The 17587-nt window shown below is 30.7% G+C and overlaps 1 protein-coding gene across 11 annotated transcripts in view; it reads right to left on the bottom strand.

Moving 5' to 3' along the window:
• Positions 1-8271, bottom strand: part of LOC142327686 (uncharacterized) — a 154484-nt gene extending 146213 nt beyond the window's left edge. For all 11 annotated transcript variants that reach the window (XM_075370933.1, XM_075370948.1, XM_075370941.1 and 8 more), the window contains exon 1: positions 8140-8271. The gene's annotated coding sequence lies outside the window, so the exon portion shown is untranslated. The remainder of the gene's footprint in view (positions 1-8139) is intronic.
• Between the last annotated feature and the right edge of the window lie 9316 nt (positions 8272-17587).

Genomic DNA, 17587 nt, shown 5'->3' with positions numbered 1-17587 from the left:
TCTATCAATGCTCCTTTTGGTATTATTTTTTAATGTTTCATTTTCTTTTGTAGTCTCGCAACAGGTCGTCCCTTTTAACAACCAATAGTAATCAGTTATACTCATGTTCCATATCCCCTGATATCTCTTTCATGTCTAGTTGGAATCTTTCCCCCTGCTCTTCAATTACTACATCAAGATTTTCGGTAATGTCAAGGTGCAAATCTAGAAAATAACCTAAATTTCTGAATTTTTCTAACATACAATATTTTTGTAATCTTCATCCTTTTTGTTACAAAGTAACTTTATAAATGTATCCTTGAAGGCTTACCATGCTTAGATCCATTTTAGATTCAAATATTTTACCTTTCATAAGCTTCCTTTATCCAGCCCAACAAAAACACCTTTCTTTATCTTCGTTTACCTGGAAACTGATTGCAAAAATACATGAAACACTCAATATTTTTTTTGGTGACATTCACAAATTGCTTCATTAACCCTAGTTTAATATATAACAGAGGAAGAAAAACTTTGCTTTTGGCTCTACTAAACTTTTTCTTTCAATATTCTTCATTTTGACTTTTAAGATTTGTCTTGGTGGCTATTCTTTTTTATTATACTCCTGCTTTCTATCACGACTATCCCACTCACACAAAAAAACATGGATATTTGGTATAACCACCTTTATTGTTCAAGTAACATAAAGAGTACCTTTAAATCGCCATAAACTGTCAAACCTTGATCCTTATATCAAAGTTTTTATTAAAAGTAACTCAAGATTTTCGTAAAACACTTTCAAATGAACAGAATGCCCCACTGGTAAAGAAGTATACTTACTTCCATTGAGCAGAACTGCCTTAAGACTCCTTTTTGACAAATCAATAAAGAGCCCCCCTTCATAAACCTTGTAGTCAATGTGTAATTGTTCCATGAGCCAATGATGAATTGCACATCATTACAGTAAATTAATGCATCTTCTTGAGAGACATATCGAACAAAGTTTTTTCTCTCCTCCCAAACCAGTAAAAAGTAGTGCCAGGAGCTAACAATTTTTTTCCTTCAATCTTGACCCTAAAAGTTCAGTGGAATTCTAAAAAAGGTTTACGTCAGATCATCCAAATCATTAATTCCGATATCAAATCATTAATTCAGATTGTTTAAACAATTTTGTCACTTCCAGGATCATAATCATCATTTTCATCATCCAGTTCATTAGCACAGGCCTGTGAAACCATTTCTTCATTACATCATTACATACATATATCATCTTATTTATCTGGTGGAACAGATATTTCTGGTCCATGAGGTTACAGGACATATCCCTAATCATCAAAGGTTTGGAAAAAATGTCCTTCAGTTTTTTTAAATTGAATTCCTGTATTATACATGAACAAAAGCTATGATTGGTTGGTTTTCTCAAATCCCATAGGCACTCCAAAGCAGAAAAAACTGTCTTTTTCTTTGTGACCACTGGCAAAGTTCTTCAACACAAACTGAACAAACCTTATGAAGAGCCCAAGATTTATCTTGATCTCCTAATCTCACATTAAAATATACCTTTTTATATATTTTTAATGTTTCTTTCTTGTTTTTTGACAGTAAAGTTTCCACAAGTACCACAAAAAGTCACGTAGATTGAAACAGCTTTTTGACATCATTGGAATTTAATTTAATAAAAACTTATAAAATATAAACATAGTTACTTGGAAATATAAGAACATAAAAAAAATTATAGTATACATTAAAAAAATAGTACTAAAAATATTATAATTTAAGTTAAACGAATGAAGTTGTTACAAACTAATAACAAAAATGCACACCACAGCTGTAAAAAAAATACTGACATAATTTTTGTCTAGAATAACAGAAGGTGGTGGTGGGGAGACAGATACGCAGTAACATCAAAATGATTAGACATATATTAACACAAAAGTAGCTGTAAGTTATAGATTTATTACCGTTTTTAACTTCTTTATCATAAATCCACTATATATTTATTCAGAATATCAACTTCATGAATTTTCAAACAAAAAAATATTATGATTATTTACTTAAACTAACCAGTTTCACAAAATTAAACAGGCTAACATTTATAGATAAAAAAACAACAAATTGTGAAAAAACCACACACGATGTAATTTTTAAAATATTTTTCCCATTTTCAGCACCAAAAAAATTATTGAAATCAATAGATATATCCCAATTTTACCATGGCAGACATGTGTAATTTATTTACATTCATTATACGTAACTTGCATACATATGTACATATTTCCTTTTAAAAATAACAAAACAATCCCCAAACTGTCATTTTTTATTCCTATAAGAATCTGAAGCACAGAAAAGTTTATTAAGAGGTTCATTTTCATTAAATTACTACCACAGTAAAAGAAGAAAATGATTAACCCACTCATAAACAGAATCCACTATATATTTTTCTTTATAATATATATATATATATATATACAGGATTATCCAGGCTAAAAGTATCTAAAAGTAACAGCTATATTATATTAAAAAAAACAGTTATTACAATTTAATAAACATTAAAACTCACTAAGTTTTAATATAGGTAATGTAGGTAGCTTATAGGTAAAATATAGGTAAAAGTATGCAGCTTTTGAAGCTCAGCAAACATCCAGATGATAATCTGACTTGCCAGTTGTTTAGGTGTTCTTGCAGCGTTACTAGACCAACAACTTCAACAATTTTTTGTTTTAGATCATCCAAATCTCAAACTTTTCTTTAGTACACATAACTTTTAATAAATCCTCAAGCAAAAAAGTACAAAGGAATGATATCTGGAGATCTAAGTGGTCACGCAGTTGGATCTCTATGTCCAATCCAATATCCAGGGAAAGTGTTGTTCAAGAACATGGTAACATCTTGTTGAAAGTGCAGTGAAGCATCATCTTGTTGGAAACTGAGGAACAACGAAGTTCTCAAGTATGTCAAGGTATATGTGTTCTGTCATAGTGGGATCCATGAAAAAAAAAAAAAAAACAAAACAATGATGCCATTTTTGAACAGTGCTAACCAGACACTGACTTTCGTATGTCCCTTTCATTTTGATTACTGTATGGGGGTTATCAATAACTGTATCAGTTAACTTTCCCACATACAAAAGGTTGTCTCATCACTAAATAACAACGCATTAAGATAATTAAAATTGTTTTCAACACAGTAAATTATCTCTGCAGCAAACTGATATCATAGGCGGTGATCATTTGGTTTAATGTGATGAAGGAGTCGTAACTTATACACTCGCATACAAGCCGCTTATAAATAATGCCGTAAACAATGGAAAGAGGAATTTGCAGTTCATAACTAGCCCACCAAACTGACTTTCCAGGACTGGCAGTGAATGCATCGCACACACAATCCACAGTCTCATCACTAACTGAAACAAAACAGAAAACAATATTTCCAGTCGTATCCTGCTTATAAATAGACTCCAATGTACGGAAATTGATATTCAATTCAGTTCATAAACACCATTGAACATGTGTAACTGATTGAAACTGCACTAACCAAAGCACAAACTGAACCTTCTGTTGTGGAGTCCACATCTCGACTGACTACTACTGATTACAATTGCACTGAGAGTTGGCTTACCTGGGCATGTGTATTCCACCAACTTTGAGAATAAAACACAAATCTTAGAGATATTTCATGTCGATTGAGTCTGTGTTTAAGAGATTACTAGTTTTTTAAACATAGACCATTAATTTTTGAAACCTTTAGCCTGAACACCCTGAATATGTATACAGAGTATTCGACTGGCAGTGTTAATATATACTAGTATATATATATATTACCACTTGTCATTATTTCTGTTGATATATTACTATCAGATTTTTTATCATTAATTTTATTTAAAAATAAAATATATTAATTTGATTCAAACAAGTTACTTCGTGGAAATATTCATAAGAATGTAGATAACATATAATTAATTGTTACTTAAGACAAAAAAATATACAGAATCATCTAAGAATAATGAAAAATACAACCCAAGAGTAAAAGTAATATTAATTTTAGTAATAAAATGGACAAAGTAGGTACCCATTTATCCACACACATTCAAATACTATACATGACTGAATCAACTTTTGCAAATCACACACAATCACAGGTAAATTCTAAATGACATGTAAAAGTCAAAAATTCAATATATTAGATCAACATGCAAATAAAAATCATAAATTAAATTTGAACACAGTTTTCCTAATCCCTAACCTGAATAACTATAATAATATAATCTGCCATTGACAAAGGCATTCTAAAATGATTTAGAAACATATTCCAATGAAACATATTCTCAATATTGGATAAAAAGTTTACGATGTAGGGTTTAGGAAATATAAATGACATAAACTGTCATTTATGTTTCCTCCTCACAAAAAAGGAGATTTGAGTGAGTGTGGTATCTCATTACAGAGCGATGTCTTTTATGATGATGTCATTCATGATAAAAAAATTTCCTTTTTATCAAGATCAGAAATTTGTGCATAAATATTCCCTCCTGTTATTAAATTGCTCCCCAAGATTGCACCCTCCTAATTCATATAACATGTTTTCCCATACCTTTATGCATGACTCTATATCTGTTCCTGGTTTCAAATAAATATTACATCATCAGATCCACACCATTAAAGTTAATTTTAACCAATAATCACAAATTTGAAGAACCCATAAGTGGCACTTAAATATTTGATCCTGCAAAGCAATTTCACCAGTAGCTCTTGTTGTATCTAGAAGCCAGAGCAAGAAAAATATAATCTTTCAAATATACAGGAAATAGTTCATAATACTAACTATTAACTTCAATAAAAAGGTCTTCTATAAATAAATCATCTCATGTCATATTACATTAGTTTGATGATCAACAAACTATCTCAAATCCACTGTCTCACCTATATCAAAAAAAAGATGTTCAAGAAAATTTCCTTAAAGGCAGCAATATTTTTTTGGAGAAATTAATTTTTTTCGATTACATGCATTAATATATTTCAATTGAGAAAAAAAACATCCAGACCCCACCAAGACATTAGTTTCATTGAATGAGTTTGTTAAAAATGTGCGGTTAATTTTTTCTTAAAACCTTGGAGGATAAACGTAAAGATGAAGTGACAAATGTTATAGTATGAGAAGGAAAAATAAATTCTTCAAAGAATAGAACCTTGAACTCTTTTTTAAATTCAAGAACATTATTTACAAAATTACCAGTTGAAAGTTGATTAGTTATTAAGGTCACGTTCAGTACTGTCCAGAACAAGAGACAACAAGATAGGGAATATTCTGGGCTCTTTGACTTATACCTAACATAAATACCACATTCAGATTACGATCCTGCAGTTACTTTTTCGTTTATAATACTTTTAACTTTACTAAAATGAAGAAGTTAAAATGAGGTAGATCTTAATTTAATTACTTTTCAAACTTCATTTTTTAAAATATTTAGCAACATCTTCAAATTATTCTTTTAACTCTGAACTGGGTCCTATAACATGAAAATTTTATCATCAAAACTATTTTATTATCAACCATAACTTTTATTTTCATTTTATTATCAACAACTGACATTTTATTAATAATAAATCTTGCCATTTACATTAATATCAATTATTAGCAAAATTCTGAATTTCAATATATTATAATATGTTCTTGTAATCAGTGAAAATAATTTAAATACTCTGACAACGTTGAACAATCAGTTTCATGTAAATACATATACATTTTACTTTTATACTGCACTTATCAATGCAATACAGCTTACAACTTCTATGTATTATAATTTCAAAAAGTATTTAAGTTTTATTATTATTATTAATACTATTGAAAACAACATAATTATTAGGTTTGTAATCTATAGGAAAATAAACAATTTAAAGATACCTTCTACAACAATTAAGTTTAAACAAGTTTAATTCATTAGATATCTTTAACCATATTTACACAGTAATCTTGGATGAATATAAGTACGTTAGCTTTACACTACATTATTTAGCCCATTATCAATTTATTTCCATAATTTTTTCAAATAGTATTTCAATTTAAAATCAGAACACACTACAATTCAATACAGAAACACAACTCAATTCCTCATTTCAGTCCCTGATCACTTAACATAAAAAATTACATCCAAAACAAACTGTTACCATCAAACACAACTACAACAAACCAAGTACATCTGGCTTTCACTACCACTACAAATCAATTCCTTTAATCACAAATAATAGAAAACACATTTACAAAATAGCTTGATCCTATAATACAACATTTTAGGCTCATCTTCTTTTTGTTAATATTTAATGGTATTAAAACAAATTATTAAATTTAAACACCATTATTATTTTCAAGCATATTAAGTGTTTAATAAATTATCTTCACCAACCAAATCAAAATAAGGATCTTATAGATAATATAATAACCCACTTCTGTCTTGAATTAATTTTCACCTGTTGAAACTGATACATCACAAATACACAGGATTAGAATGATATGTATATTTAAATTTAAAATAAATTGATTACTTATAAATTTATTAGAAATTATAAAAAAAATTAAATATATAAAATTTAATTACATCTCTATTAAAATAGAAAACAATATAAAATGAAGTGTCAATTGAAAAATTTGTACGGTAAAAGTGATGGTTACCAAAAAACTGGATTAAAAAAATTCAGTTGAATAAAATTGAGAAATAAATAACTGTGAAAATAAGGATACATTTTTAAAAAACATGAAAAAAGGATTAAACAGCTAAAAAATCACACCTTACAAATTCTAAATTTAAAAGATGATTTGAAAGATTTAACAAAGTTATTGAAAGAAAACCTAATGATATGTAAATGAATGAATGGGAAAGTCTTGTGCACTTAAAAACAATACAGGATTTTTAACATGTAAAGATATGTAAATCTACTATTACAAACTTAGAGATGCTAAAGTTTTGACTAATAAATTTTACTGCTTTTGAAGCAGAAGTTAAAAAGTACTACTATTTCAAAATAGGAGGAAATCTGGATGCTGTTAAAAAAAGAAAATCGCACGTAACATGAGAAGTCTATCTTCAACAATTACAAACTTAAAACCCACAAAAATCATGTCTAAGGTTCTAGATGCTTGGTACAAATGGCACCTAAAAATTATTTGGTGTTTTTAAATAAATACTTTACACTAATAATATCCACCAGATTAGTCAAGTAGTTAAACTCATCACTGTAAAATCTGCTGATTTTCGAAGTCAAGAATTCCAAGGTTCGAGTCCTTGTAAAGGTAGCTTTTATAAGGATCTGAATGCCAGATTATGGATACTGTTCTTTGGTGGCTGGGTTTCAATTAACCACATGTCTCAGGGTGCTCGGCCTGAGTCTTTTCAAGACTACACATTTATATATTACCATTTACACATAAGACTACGAATAGATGTCTTGACATCTCTGCAGAATACTGTTGACATCATGTCACTCTGTAACCTGATATTACTTAAATTAAATAAATGTACAATTGGCAAGTATTTTTAAAGAGAAAAATGTTTTTATAGTAAAAGCTTATAATAAAAGCTTCTTTTTTTAATGGTAGAAAAAAGGAATTAAATCAGCAGGCAGATTTTCTTATTTTTTCCCTTTACGCCGTAATGATTGGAAAATTGGATTACACCCAAAAAAATCTACTTAAAAATGTTTGTTTACTTAAAACTTTAAAAAATATATATATATATATATATATATATATTCGTAAAGTTTCTGAATAATATCTATTTTCCCAGTTGATTGAAATGTTTAATTTAAATATACAGCAATGGATGATTTATAGATAATTTAAAGAAACATCACTTAAAATTCTTAATACAGTGTAACTACATTTTGATGCATTATATTCTAAATTGAATTATGTATGCAATTACACTCTTTGCCATATTATAGTGTAGACTAAAAACAAATCCTAATCTACGGATTATTGCAAAATTACTCTTAATGCTGATGTGATTAACACATTTTCAACTACAGCAGCCAAGAATTTAACAATAAATTTTCGTTGGTTACATTCGTTTACACAGAATATTTACAACAATTAAACTTGTCGGCACAGGAGTAAACTAAACAAGCGTAAAAATTAACATTCTAAAAATATTCATACTACTCAGTTACTTACATACTATTAGTTCTAACACGTCCAATTACTTCTATATACGATATTCTAATATGAGCTATTAGTATTTATGGCAAGAACACCCTAAAAACTGCACGAAATTTCAAAACACTAACCTACATAAGTTTTTAACGGAATTACAGGTTAGCCAACACAACAGTTCCTACTGACTGAATAAATCAAATCTTACTTTCTAAAAGGTAGATCATATTTCATACCAAGGTGCCATTTGAAATAAAATGTAATATTGTTCTTTAATATTACCATACTTAAAGAAATGGATTACTACATAAATAATACGCTTGGCGTGGGTGTTCGTATATTGATATTTTTAAATGTTGAGATTACTAAACTATTAAATTTACATACTTTAAATGGAACTTTTAAACCATATTTTAAAGGAAAAATAGTCGTTATTTACTTTAATTCAATAAAAAATTTTATATTCCCGCTCACAGGAAGTGGTCAAATAATTACTCTAAACAAATAATTGCTTGTTTTTAGAATTCTTATTGAAATCTGGAATTAATAACTTTTTGATTATACATTCAGTGAAATCTATTCGTTAATACAAGCAAACCAGTCACTCGGCAGAGACCTGATGCCTACCGGGTGTTGGATTTTCAATTTTTTCCTTGCGTAATTGCGTTGATGAAATCTCCGATGTCAGCCTTTAATTGCAAGCACTCTGAACATATTATTGAATGACTGTTTTCGGGTTTAGTTAAAGAAAGTGTTATTAAAACTGTACATACTACGTAAAAGAGTATTAAACAATAATTTGTTACTTATAATTTTTCTTTGGAAATAATAAAATGTGTATAGTTTTCATTATTTAGGATTTTAATTTATAAAAGCAGTTCACGTTAAAACCGTATTATTAATTCTTTCAGACAAACGTTCTTAAACTATTAGAAAAAAAATCGCCTGGAAATAAAACAGATTTGGTGAACAATATACAAATTTTTACCTGAGAAATACTAATATATTTACGAAAAGTTAAGGTTAAGTAAGAATAATTGCTAATGAAAAGGAAGCTTGAGATACTTTAATTACGCATAAGTAAATGACTGTTAAATTTAAAAAACAGAAACATTGTAAATGCAATAAAATGTTTTTCTGAACAACCAAGATATGCTTATCTTCACTACTTAAAGTGAGCATCCAATTCAAGGCAAATCCTGTCTGAAACACTAATAAAGGAAGTGGACAATAATAACCAAAAAAAAATTCTCTAGAAGCTTAGTGGTTACATTTGCATTTAATAATTTTATTTATTTATTTTTTTTGCTTGATTATATCTCCACAAAAGCTTGAAGCTTATGCGTGGGATATGGAAATATAGCATAAAATAAATGCCATGCCCGACTGATTCAAACCAAGGACCTCCGGATGAAAGGCTGAGACGCTACCACTTGCACCACAGAGGCCTGCAATTTACAGTGTAAATCTTATTTCAAACTGACAGATGAAATTTTTAAAAAATAGGTACTTGTAAGTGTCAAACAAACTGGATTGAAAAATAATCATACTTAATACAGATAAATTTTTATTAATTGACTTCTCCAAGGTTCAGTCTGACTTGAAAGATATACAGTATAAATAAGATAATTCTGCCACAAAAACTGCAAAAGCATATTCAACTGTTGATATGTTTAAAAAATAATTTATTATTGGGAAGGGAAAGTAAGTGGGACTACACTGATTTAGGTAATATATTTTGGAATTAATTTTCAGTACACAGACAAATTTCAGACTTGTGCTTTTTTACATAAGCAAAAAGTGTAGTTCTTAGTTTCAAATGATTTAATACTGAGTTTTTTATTCAATTAAATTTAATGATGAAGGTAAGATGAAGTACTACTGTATTAAAATTGAGAATAATTCTGTTAAGAAAATTTAAATGTATATTATAAAAAAACAGTCAAACTGTAAATTTAGAATGACATAAATAAGTGCACATTGATTAAAAACAAAGTTTTTTACTAACTGTGGAAAATGTCATCTCAAAGACTTGACAAAATTTTTTTCTTAAAGAACAGATATAGGACTGAATCAGCTGTACATATCAATACTTTCTTGGAAAACATCCTTAGTGATAAAGGTCAAAAACAAATTTTTTGTAATAAAAAAAAAAAAAATATTAGTTAATTAATTAAAATCAAAAATGATGTCTGCTTGTTCTTCATTGGAAAGTTTATAAGGCATTGTTAGATAATACGATAAATACACTGTTCCAATCGTTTATTTAAATCTTTATTGCTGGTTTTGCTCTAGTTCTTTTCAGAGTCATGGCTGTAATTAGTGTTTTTGTAATTGCTTGCAGTTGTATAAACGATCCAGCAGTGGCGAAAAGTAACAGGAGGACAATCAGGCCTCCAGCTGCAGGTAGTTGTGGGATTTCCCAACAAAGTAGTAGATATCGGCAAGTAAGTAAATAGATTAGCTTCAGTTATCTTATTTACTTAGGGAAGCGTTAGCGAAAATGTTGATTGGAGAGCCTAAGGGAAAGCCCAGACAGGTTAGAAATGAAGAGGAGTGGAGGATATTTCTGTCGTCTCTGATGATGAAAGCCAAGCTAGTCAGGCAGGTATGCCCATCCGGGTACCAAAGAGTAGTCTGAGTTTGTTAAGGATGGAAGTTCTGTCCCTCTAGTAGTACAATTTGTTGGGGCTTGTTGAAGTATCTCTGTAGCGATTCACAGACAAGTGATCCCTAGGCTTGATGAGTTTAAGACAATGTTCTCTGCTTTGGCAAATGGATTTGAGAAGCTTGCCTCCAAGCTAACTGAAGTAAAAGAGGCAGATTGTGTTCTGGTACCAGCAGCTGTAGCTGAAATGCTACACCAATGTGCGTGCAGGCAAGCGGGAAGCCAACTCAGTCCACAAGCAGCCAGAGGTCATCTTCCTAAACAGGAAAAAGGGCTCCATAAAAACAATTAAAAAAATTATAGAGGAATTTTTTTTAGGCTGCCCTTCAGGAGAAAGAGGTCAAATTTGAGAATTAGGAACATAAAGGAACTAGGAAAGGTTTGGTTATCATTTAAAGAGACAACTAGTCATTTCAAAGTCTGCCAAGTGTAATTAATTGCCAAAAATGTTATACTGGAAGTAACACTACATCTGCAGTTCTTTATAGGAGGGCATTAGATTGTCTTTTTGAGACAGATTTCGGATACTAATGTTGCTGTTAAAACTTGTTATTGATGGTCTTGAATTCTATGTGGTTAGTTCATATTTTCAATATAGAGATCCAAGTGAGTAACATTAAAAGAGTGATATGATTCTTGGTCTTGTTGTTAACTAACCTATAGTGCTAGTTGCTGATGTAAATGCTAAACCACTTCTTTAGTATAGTGGAGTCACAAATGATAGTGATGAATGCGTTGAAGGTTTTGTTGTGCAGCATAGATTAGAGGTGTTTAATGTTTTCAATGAATTACCAACGTACACTGGAATGGTAGATGGAAGGAGATCGGTGGAATAAATATTGATATTACTGTTGGTAGAAATATTGCTGGTAGGGCTGATGTTTGTTCTAGTGATCAATTAATTGTCGTTAAGTTGGTTAGGGAGTTGCTTGTAGATGCAATGATCCTGTTCAGTAGGGATGATACCAGCACAGTTAGGTGAACTGGCCTAAATTTGTTAATATCTCTCTGCTAGACTCTGTATCTTAGATTGAAGTCTGGATTATATTCAGTTAGAAAACCCAGCAGAGAAAGTTTCTCTGGCTTTCATTGATATTGCTGAGAATTCAGTTCTTCATAGTTTGGATTGAGAGAGAATTGCCCCTTGATGGGCTAGAGTAGTCTTTATTGAAAAAAATCATGAACCGTCTCAGGAAAGCTACTCAATGGGAGAGTGATCCTGATCAATGATTGGTTTTGACAGATGATTATTGAAGGCAGAGGTCTGAATATTTTCATTTGGTCAGAACATAAAAAAGGGATTCTTGATGTTTACTTTTCTTAGAGAGCAAGGAAATAAGGATCCTTAGGGTGTTGGGTATAGAGTCCTCCTAGGGCATAAGCTTAAGAAAAAAATATGTTTTTGTTGGCTCTCTCATCCCAGCTGGTTGTTTTCTGGTAAAGCTGAGATTTTAAACATTCTGTTGAATGACTTGTTGCCAGATGATACGAATAATGAAACCTCTTATCATCTGCGAGTCCAAGAGAAAGTTGCTGGTTATTGCTCTGATGTTTTTTAGCTGTTGAAATTACAGAGGCGAGGTATGTCACATAATTTGCAGTTCTGGTTTCAATGGAATCACAGTGGAGCTCCTTGTCTTTTCTGTTAGCACCTCTTTGAATTTTTAATAGGATGTTCTTTTCTGGCTAATTCCCTTTTATTGGAAAAAAGGTGTTCTTAAACTGTTGTTTAAAGTGGTGATAAGGAACCCACTGTGAGCTGCTCATATAGGTCTTTAATGGTAGTACCAGCTATTGGAAAGGTTTCGTATCTTCATATTACTTAGAGGTTGAATTCTAGAAAGTTGCTGATAAATAATCGATATGGTTTTCACCCAGGCAGGGGCATGGAAGATGCTGTTCTTAAGGTTAAGAGCATTGTTTCCTAGTGAGTCTGAGTATATCTTATGTATCTTTTTGGACATATCAAAGCTTTAATAATTTGTGGTGGCCCTCTGCCCTGTTTCAACTGCAGAATATGTTATATAATTATTTCAGCAATGGAGACATTGCCTCAGAAATAGGATTCTTTGATGTAGTTGAGGATATCCAATGGATGCTGTGTCAACGTGTATGCGGATGATGGGCTTTTGCTGGATAAGAGACTTGAGATCGAATTCAGGGTAGCCCAGGCTTGCAAGACTCCATTTGTGGGGTTTGCAACAGAAGATGGTGTTCAGCCATAAAAGACAACAATGATGTCGCTAATGGGCAAACTGGCTGTTACATGATTACCTCGTGTATCAATGGCAGGTCATCAAATTAGGTTTGTTCCACTGCAGAAGTATCTAGGTTTAACTCCTGATGAGAATCTTTGATTCACGCACTTTCAATATGCGGCCAAAAAGGCTTGTAATTCCTTCTGTGTTCGGAGAGCAGTTTGGGAGTGCTCAATTTCAGAACATGCATATTCTACACAAGGGTGAATGCAAAGCTATATTGCTGTGTGCTACACCTGTCTGGATTTATCAAATAAGGTACAAATATATTATAGGAATATTTTGTGAGCGTCTCCTATTGTTATCTGTGATTGGTGCCTGTAGGACTCTCTCAAGAGGCGGTGCTTTTTATTTCTGGTATTAAGCCCATTAATAGCCTTGCGACTTAGTACAAATTACGTTATGATGCTAAGAAGATAGGCCAACTTACCTCTTGGATGCAAAAGAATAGATGACCAAGGCTTATATTTATGGAGGGTAAGGTGGACTGAATCATCCAATGGCCTTTACACGCATGCATTGTATTTTTCCTGATGTGAGAAGTATGCAGGTAGATGGATTTCTCCCAATTGGCATATTATTCAGTTTTTTCTGGACATTGCTTTTTGAGACAGGTTGGTTTAATTCAGGTTTGTGTCCGGAGTGTAGAGCCATTGATGATGTGTGCCATGTCTTATATGTGAGTAGTGTAATTGAAATTAGATATACGGAAAGTTTTTGTGTGAAACCTTCAGTATTAGAGGAAGGCACAGGGATCACACTTCAGCAAATTGATTTATTTGATATTGAGGGTTGTAAGTTATTGTAGGTGGTTGTGGTTGAAAAAAGCCATACAATGGTGATAGTAAGTAGTGTAAATACACTGTTGGAAATGTCTACAGAGGCATTTTCAATGGTGACATCCTGACATAGGCCAAAGTGATACATTATCAGGTTAAGAGGGTCTAAAAGATGAACTTCGGTAAAGCCATCAAGGCAGGTGTCTTTCCCTTGACTGGTCAGGATGTTCAAATTAAAAAAAAATTTAATGATTGGAATCAGCTGTTAGTAGTGCTAACCTATGAAAGAAATTATTTCAAACAAGTTTAGATAAAATTAATTAGCTTTAAAGACGTATAAATGATTTCATTTGGTTTTTCCATTTTTCTAAAATATTTAATTACTTTTATTTTGTTTCTTTTAGTATCTAGTTAAAATTGTTTTTAATAAACTTACAAATATATCCATTCAACAAAGTTATTTTATGCCTAACAAAAATATGTTTTTCGACCCAATCTTGTCTTTTACCCTATATTTCTCAAAAACTATATTTTTTAACTTTTTCAGGTCAGATTTCATGTAGTCACTTAATTTCCTTCTTACTTTCAGTCCCAAGAATTGTAGTGTGGCTTAATTTTACCAAAGGTGCAGAAATCAGTGTGAAATCTTTCGCCAGCCTACACTTGCAAACAAAGCTTTATTGAATCTATGTTTATATGAACTTTTTTCACCAGTAAAACATGTCCTGAAGGGATGCTACATTTTCCCTGAATCACCTGTATTATCCTACATCTACATTTGACTTTCTGATTGTTTGGCAACACATCTGTACATTATACACATACATTTATATCGCATGCACAGAAAACACATTGTGAGATGTAGAATGAAATAATTTAAAACACACTGCCTGGCATCAACTAACAACATATCAAAACTCCCAGCAATTTCAGTAAACTTCTTTACTGGTCTCTTTTTAAAACAAAATATATAATTTAACAAGATTTTCTGCAATGCACCCAATTATAAAGAAAGAACAAGATTGAATATAAATTAAAATTCAGTAACTATATTAGTACAATGAGCAAACTACCTCACCCACAGATACAAAAAAAAACATGTAATGTGTATTGTACCAGTGGATACAAGTACTACACACGAAAACAGAATTATGTTTCAGATCACCCTAGAGAAACTGGACAGACATAAAATGTTATGTTGTAATTAGTATTTTAGTGATACGTATCAGTATCTTGTAGAGATGGTTTACATTGAATGTGCTCCATATGTTTAACTTCTACGAGTATATTTGATTAAAATGATTTTAGATTTTAGATTTCATAAGAAAGCTACCTATTGTAATGGATACCATGATTTGATTTGCTGAAACTTTTGACATATCTTTGCATTTCACATCTCCCAGACCCCAAAACCATAGTCAGCTCAAAAGTTTATATATATATTTCACTTTCCTGTGGGCACGTTAACTGCCATAATTTTACGCCAATCACTTTCAAATTGTTCCTTAAAAATAACTCATCCCAAAATCTCAGTCGAGTTCGTTAATGGCCAAATCGGACCATGCTTTTTGAAAAAAAAAAAAAAAACAAAACAAAATATCGTTATAACTTTCTTATCAAGTAAAATATCAAATTTGTTTAAAGTTCCTATTAGATAAGGGCCTAAAAGTTATCTAAGTAAATTTTTATACATCACTAACAACTGACCCAGGGGGTTGAAAAAATGGGGTTTGAAGACAATAAAGAATCATACTTCCCTTAATAGCCACAGTATCAAATCAGTTTAAAGTGATTGTTAGTCCTCTAAACATTCCCTAAAACTTTTGTCTGTAACAATTTTTGATATCACCAAAATGTTGCTGGAGTTGTAAGAAGATGGGGGCTTGTCGTATGCTAAATATGTGAAACTTTTTTTTCACATGCAACCATTGTCATATTGAGTAAATTTGAAGTTTTTCTTAACTTTAAGGTGGAAATCTTTTTTATCTCCTACTTATCTTTTTTTCCTGTTTAGCCTTCGGTAATTACCTTTCAGATAATACGTCGGAGGATAATTGTATGAGTGTAGTCTTGTACAGTCTCAGTTCGACCATTCCTGAGATGTGTGGGTAATTGAAACCCAACCACCAAAAAGAACACCGGTATCCATGATAGTATTCAAATCCATGTAAAAATAACTGACTTTACTAGGACTTGAATGCCTGGAATTCTCGACTTCCAAATCAGCTTATTTGGGAAGAGGTGTTCACCACTAGATCAACCAGGCGGATTTTATTCCCCATCAGTGAAATCTACCACACTGCCTTCCGGCGTGCAGAGATTTTTTTTCTATAAAAGTGACATCATCAGATTAAATTAATGTAATAAATAATTGATAGGTTTTAAAGTATATTTCAACATATTTGATAATGGAAATGAATGAAAAATCATTAGCCTTTTTTTACTTTAATTATATTTCAAGAATTAGGAAAATTATGAAAAGATTGCATGGAACAGAAATGTGTTTGACAAGATAAATTACTAAAATTACTCTTAGTAATTGATTGTTATAGCATTCACCGACCTCATTGATAACCATGGTTTATTCTACATGACTGTTTTTTTTCCTGCGACCCCTTGCTTTGATACATAACTTTCAATAGTTCTTTACTTAAAATAAACTGAAAAAAAAAACAATATGAACTGATAATGCTTATAAAATAACATTATCTGCTGGTTAAAAAAACCATCTTTAAAGATGATGGTTTTTTTAACCTTAAATTATATCATGAGATCTTATTTTTGATACATTTTCAAATAACTCATATAAAATCAAGTTATTTGATGTAATGTCATTGATAATGTTATCACTAATGAATCAAGAGTGACATCTAAATTGTCTGTACCAATTGTTAAAATTTGTACAAAATCTAAACCATTCAACTTAAAAATTGCACACTTAAAACAGTTATTTTGATTATTATGCTCAAATTTTAGTTCAGAATATCTCTTGCTCATTTATATACCATACGTGATATTCTGATTTTCAGTAAACTAACATTTCAGATGTAGCCTTTGTGCTGGAAATTTGAAACAAAACTTCGTTTAAAAAAAAAAACTCTGAAAATAATTATTTTGTCAGTACTGGTAAGAGAGCCAAGTAGCAAGAATATAATGATGTGATTTGGTTTTCTTAAACATTGTTAAGCATACAAGATAAATTCTGACAAAAGCTGTTTTGCAAAGAAAAATGTTTTTTATGATTTTATAAAATATTATATTAAAAATTAATATAAGTAAACTTCATGAAACTGTGAGAAATGAATTTGAATTATTGCCTTCTTAATAAGATATTAATGATGTAATAGATCTTGTAATTGAAAATTGAAGCTAATTGGTGATAACCTTAATTAATATTTTTTAATTTATTACAGATGAAACATGTCACATATAACACCAAATGAACCAGTGTTTTTAATATGTTTGAATACTCAGATTGGAAAACCCTACATCGTGAAGTTTTTATCCAATATTGAGAACAGTTCTTTTCATTATTTATATTAATGTTTGAATAGTCAAGAGACCCAGATTATAAGCTGACTGTTTGTAACAGGATTTTAGTTTATTCTCAGAATGAATGTCAGCTTCAACAGAAACATTGCGAAGAGATTTTTGATCATTCAAGTTGATCCAAGGTTAAAAGTTTTTTGTCTCAATAAAAATAAGAAAAAAATACTAATTTTAGTAAATAATCTCAATAAATAATCATTCTAAATGTATTAAAA

The sequence above is a fragment of the Lycorma delicatula genome, chromosome 1 (genome assembly GCF_047948215.1).
Source record: "Lycorma delicatula isolate Av1 chromosome 1, ASM4794821v1, whole genome shotgun sequence".
Taxonomy (NCBI): domain Eukaryota; kingdom Metazoa; phylum Arthropoda; class Insecta; order Hemiptera; family Fulgoridae; genus Lycorma; species Lycorma delicatula.
The sequence above is the reverse complement of the archived record's forward strand: the minus strand, read 5'-3'. Positions and strand labels throughout refer to the sequence as shown.